The sequence below is a fragment of the Pseudophryne corroboree genome, chromosome 1 (genome assembly GCF_028390025.1).
Source record: "Pseudophryne corroboree isolate aPseCor3 chromosome 1, aPseCor3.hap2, whole genome shotgun sequence".
Classification (NCBI taxonomy): domain Eukaryota; kingdom Metazoa; phylum Chordata; class Amphibia; order Anura; family Myobatrachidae; genus Pseudophryne; species Pseudophryne corroboree.
Genome location: NC_086444.1, coordinates 366,689,718 through 366,695,900, shown reverse-complemented (window position 1 = coordinate 366,695,900; position 6,183 = coordinate 366,689,718).

Sequence of the window (6,183 nt, the reverse complement as noted above, 5' to 3'; positions counted from 1 at the left end):
TTGTTTGTATAGATGTTTTCTCGAATTGGGTCGAAGCATTTCCTGCAGCTACAAATACCGCTATGTTTACAGCTAAGAAAATTGTGCAGGAATTTGTATGTAGATATGGTATCCCTAGAATAATCGAAAGTGATAGGGGTACCCATTTTACAGGTGATGTCTTTCAAGGAATGTGTAAGTTGATGGGAATTGATAGCAAGCTGCACACTCCGTACCGTCCACAGGCGAGTGCGAAGGTCGAAAGAGTGAACAGCACTATTAAAAATAAATTGAGTAAAGTGATGGCAGAGACAGGATTGACATGGCCAGAAGCTTTACCCATTGTATTGTACAGTATCAGAACCACTCCCAGGTCCCCTCTTAATCTGTCCCCCTTTGAAATCTTATTTGGTCGACAACCGCATGTCATGATTAACCCTCAGGATGATTTGAAATGTAACAATGAAGTAACTGTAAAGTACTTGATTAACATGAGTAAACAGTTAAGGAATCAAAATGATAATCTAAAGTTGGTGATTCCTGATCTACCTGATAGTAATTGTCATGACATTGAACCTGGGGATTATGTAATGATACGAAATTTTCTACGCTCAGGTTGCCTTATTGACAGATGGGAAGGACCATACCAGGTCTTACTGACTAGCACTACAGCATTGAAAGTTGCTGAGAGAGAGACTTGGGTCCATTCATCCCACTGCAAGAAGGTTGCTGATCCAGAGAAGTCCCGTGATAAGGAACAGACGGTAGAGGTTGTATCACTGGAGTGTCTGTTCCAGGAGGACTGAGGCGGCACCTGAGCCTTGAAGACCGAAAGCAGTTGTCGACTCCCCACTCCCTTTTATTGTTTTTCTCCACTTCCCATCCCCTCTCCCTTGAAAATTCTTTTTCCCCTTTCTCATTTTTCTCCGTTTCCTCCTATAAGATGGACTTGCCCCAAGAGACTGTAATCCGGATTTTCCTGTTGACCATGATGTTGACCAGAACAGTCTGTTCCGGCGAGAGTACCATGGAGGTCGATAGAGGTTCTGGAATGGGTTCTGATGATAAAGATGGAGGCGTAGTTTTCCAAGACCAACCTAACCAACAAGCAAAGGCGAGTATCAGAAAACGATCCGATAGCATTGATCATAGAAGAAATTGTGACGGATTGTTAGCTGAAGAAAACTGTATCTGTAGGCTCTGTAACAATGTCATTGAAGATGGGTGCATTAAGAAATGCCAATCCAGTTTTAATATCCATATGGACCGGCATCCATTGAGTGATTATCACTCCTTAGTGGGTAATGTATTAAACAAAACAGATTGTTGGGTATGCTCTCAAGTACCTCAGGGTCATAGCAAATCAGGGCTAGTACCATTTCCTTTAACGATAGGAGAGGTACTTGAGTTAAATGGTGGGAGACCGGTGGACCGGAGGTTTAATATCTCCAGCCCTCCTAGTTTGAAGCTCCACCAATACCACGTGGATAGGTCCCTATTATGTTTTAACATCTCCAATCCCAGAAAGCCGGGAAATTGGGAAGTATCATGGAGTAACCACACCATGACCTTTTCACATAGAGCAGATAGAATGCCTACAGATACAGAGCTTGTACGCCACATAGCCAGCAGAGGAAAATCTTTCCGGTATAGATACACCTTAGGAAATAGGATTACTAGAGTTGGAGAAGTATCACCAGGATACTGTGCACATATCGTACAACCTGATACGTGTATTAAGCAGATGGAAGAATTAGGGTTAGGAGAGTTCACCTGGAAGGTGTGTAATATGGTTATGTCCTACTCCGTCCCATATGTTCTCCCCGATGATGCATATTTCATATGCGGGAGAAAGGCGTACAAGTGGCTTGCCCCAAACTCTGAAGGATTGTGTTATATTGGAAGAGTATTGCCTGAAGTAATGACTGTAACACATGATAAAATGAAAGACATACACCGTGGTGCCCAAGCTCCTTATACTCACACTCATTACGAGCACCTCGTTAAAAGACAACTGTCAGAAAGGTTAGAGCATCCGGCCTCTGATCTGATCCATGAATCCACCGGGATTCAGGTTCTGGTGGCGTTAGATTTCACTCGCACCGCTCGAGGAGTGATGAATTATAGATACATTTCCGCACTCGCCAATTTGTTAGATAATATCACTGAAATGTATGATGACACGTTTAGATATACTGGAAGAGAACTTCAGGCTTATAAAACAGAACTGGTACAGCATAGAATGGTTCTTAATTACCTCACAGCAGTGACAGGCGGATATTGTGTTACATTGGCAACACAGTACGGCGTGAAGTGTTGCACGTATATCACGAATAGCACCGAGGATCCGGTAGAGGTCATAGACCAAAAGATGGACGATATTCTCCAATTAAAGTGGGAATTTCGTCGAAAACACAATCTCACTCTTGCTGCTGTAGGTAATGAGCTGACTGGTTGGGTGTCATGGTTGAACCCGCGAAATTGGTTCTCCGGTTTGGGAGACTGGGCTCAAGGAGTCATAATGGATGTTGGGAAGTTTCTACTATGTATCTTAGGTGTCGTTATATCGATTGGATTGATATTTAGATGCGGGCAGGCTTTAATGAGGTGCAAACAAAGTACCAGAGTGATGAGTTTGAGGAGTGAGGAAACTGTAATTAACCTGGATTTGATTTATGACCCAATGATAGAAACAATAATGTGATGAAAATGCGATTTCTACGGTCCGTTTCTTTCACCTGTTTTTCTGGTTTTTCTCCAAGATAACAAGACCCCCTTGGACGAGGAAGTTGATGAGACGCTATACAGACAACGGATGGACCAAAGAAGGAGTTTTGACCACTTGAGATATGGACATTTGATGAACTTTGCCATGGATCCCCAGTTTCCCTAGAATTCTTAAAATTACGCTAGCCCAACATTTTTTGTAAATCTAATGGCATTGACAAAGCTTATTGCTCACGTCTAATGAGCAAAACAGCGCAAAGAAGACGACTTTCAACTGATACCGAACAAAACTTCAACCGACAGATGTACATTAACCTGACATAGAATACCACCGCATTTACCGTAATTATGTCTTTTCTTCATTTCTACAACCCTCAGGTAATGACACACATAGTATAGGGAATACAGGCACAGATATCAGCAATCACATATTCCCCCATTCATGTATCATCAACTAAAATGTGCTCCCCATTTTGTTCAAAATCCGAAAAGAGCTCGGTAAAGTTTGACAGCCCATCCACAGACCCGTACCACGGGATAAGAAGGAATTAATGTATACTTCGCAATACCTCGAAGCTTGATTTACAACACGTACGGCACGATGATACATGACCCCCCCAAACATGGACTCATACACACATGCTTCTGCTATCACACTAGGTCATACCTTCTTCACACCTACTCCTCTCTTCTCCCTCACCCAACCATGGAAATGAATTAACCCCGGACATATATTTTTCTCCTTTTGAAATGTTTTAGAAGGTGGCAGTTATTATTGACTGCCAAAGGGTGGACTGTCAAAGTCAGAAAAATATCTCTATACACACTACCATATTTGCACCTCACACAGGTCCGTGCTGCGCATGCGTACGCTCTCCCGTACGTGCGCATACTCACAGTCGCGGGCACCCGCAGGCGCATGGTATGCGTATTTACGGTAGAGTTTATGTGGTTGTAGCATGCGACTCAATCGTAACATATTTTCAGTAATAATGTATTTTGTAGATCATGGTCCCTTTGATAGATTCTGAAAGTTTGGTTAATATAGAATGTTTATGAACAGAGGAATCCCTCTTTGTTTGATACGAAGGGTCAGATAGGAGTAATACAGTGGTGTTTAGTATCCATCGGAAGAATATTTAATTAGAAATATTCCGGTGTTGGTTTGAAGCAGATCAATCGCTCGTGCGAATAGTTATGGACATAAGAAGTTTATGAACATTTACTTTATTTGCACTTTATTACCCATGCGGCGGGAAACCCAGTTTCCCTCCCACCTGAGCAGTTGGAAATAGTCACAGCCCACCTGTATGAATCAACCTATGACCTTTTGTTACAATACGAAGCCGAATTCCTGTGTCCAATGAACAATGAGATTGTAGGGACCATTGAATTGTATTGTGTGTGGGGCATAAATAGCAGGCCGACCATATCCAACTTCTCTCTCTTCAACGGTTCTCATTGCTGATAATCGGGAGCTGGATATCGAGGCGCATGCGATCGTTCCCCTTGTGCGTAAGTTCTCTCCGTAATCATATTGTCTTACTGTGAGCCATTTCTCTCTCTCCCTCTCTTCTCTTTCTCTCGTATTTTCCCTTGATTAGACTTAATTGTATTATATTGTATTTCCTGTGTAGTTATCTGGTTAGTTGGTTTATGTTATATTGTAGTGTATGCTTTGTACTGTGATTCTTTTTGCAAGTATAATAGTCATAATACACATAATAGGTTTCGGACCCTAAGCCCAGGTATCTGTGTATTCTTTTTTTAGTGTTAAATATTCCCTGAGCGTCGGTGACGCTCAAGCAGCTTTGTAGTTAATCAGGTTACACAAGGTTGCACTTACACTTTGTCTCTACACTAAGGTTTGCTGTGTATTTCATTGCTAAAGGTATAGATATAAAGGTTTAACGTTGTGAGCGTCTGCATCGCTGGTGATCTCCTCGTGGTCCCGAGCGCCGCTACGCTATAGCGAATCATTACGATAGTCAACAGCCAATAGTCTGCCTGCCTGTGATCACTTGGCCGTGAGTGAACGTGACGCCTGAGCGTCTCGATCACGGCTAAGCGATCGATACGCAACTTGCGTACCCTTACGGTACTTCTTACGTAGATAGCGTACAGTGTTCTAAGACCTCATATAAGGTTATATACACGATAAATATTTAGCTTTATCACTTGGTATAATATAATCAATATGCGTGCTCTTCCAGTACAAATAAATAACCATGTATCAGATAAGGTGAGTATACATTTCTTCTAAGCCTAAAGGAGGCTAACTGGTGAGCAAGCCCCCATGGTGAAACGTATGTTCAGTAAGCAGAAAGTTTACATCGGCTCCTCACTGCAGGAGGAAGCCGTATCCGGCAGTGTTTACGCCGCGATCAGCAGCACAGTAATACACATAACTCTGTCCACCTTTCTTGCTTCATTTTGATGGAAATTTGACAGCTTAAATGCATAGTACTGGATGGGACAACTATTGAGGTTGCAGCACACAGGCAAGAAACTGAATATATGTTTCTTTTTCCCTGCACAGAATGTATCTATATTGTTGCAATGTGAAGAGTGTGATACAGTACTCAATGTTTGCATAACAAGTATCAGAAACTATCTGTTACATTAAATCAGCACATGACAAAACTCTGTATAGGAAAATATATATTTTTCTTGTGGAGTAAAATTATGCTAAATTACTGCTGCGGTCATAATACGCTAAAATCTCACTGCCGGGACTGAAGGCAAATCAAGATGCCAATATATTAATTAACCCACTGAGTCTAAATTGGCATAATAAAACGCCATAATTAAAAGTGATTAACATTACTAACTAAGCTGTATGACTTAGGAATTCATTATTCAGTCATAAGACTTAAGAAAGAATTTATTCATACACTATAAATTCACCACAGAGAATATGTCTATGATGTATTTATTCTATCTAGAACAATAAGGGGGTGACTAGCACAGATTTATCTTTAGAGTCACATGACAGTTTTTTTTCATTACCCCTTCTGGTTTATGAGAAAAAAATTAATAGTTACGTTTTAACATTAAAAACCATATTGAAATATTAAATACATATGATAAAAGAGTGCTCCAAAAATGCAATTGTTTTTTTGTCAAATTCTAATAAAACGAAGCAAAGGGGCGACAGAGGATGCCTCGCTGAATTCAGCAGCGTGGCATCTCTAGTGAAAAGTCCTCCGATTGACCCTGCAGCAGGGCCGACCAGAAGACATCGCTAATGACTGCAGGGGTGCACAGATTGGGCACACACACTAGAGGATATGGCCAATATATCTTTCCGATTTGCGTCGGAAACGTTATATCAGGTGATATCGTTTAGTGTGTACCTGGCTTAAACCACAGTGCGCCTGGATACATTTACAGCCACATGCATGAACCGGATGAGTTATGAAAACGGATAAGTCCTTAAATCCCAAAAGCAACAGTTGTGTTGCAGTTAGATCACTG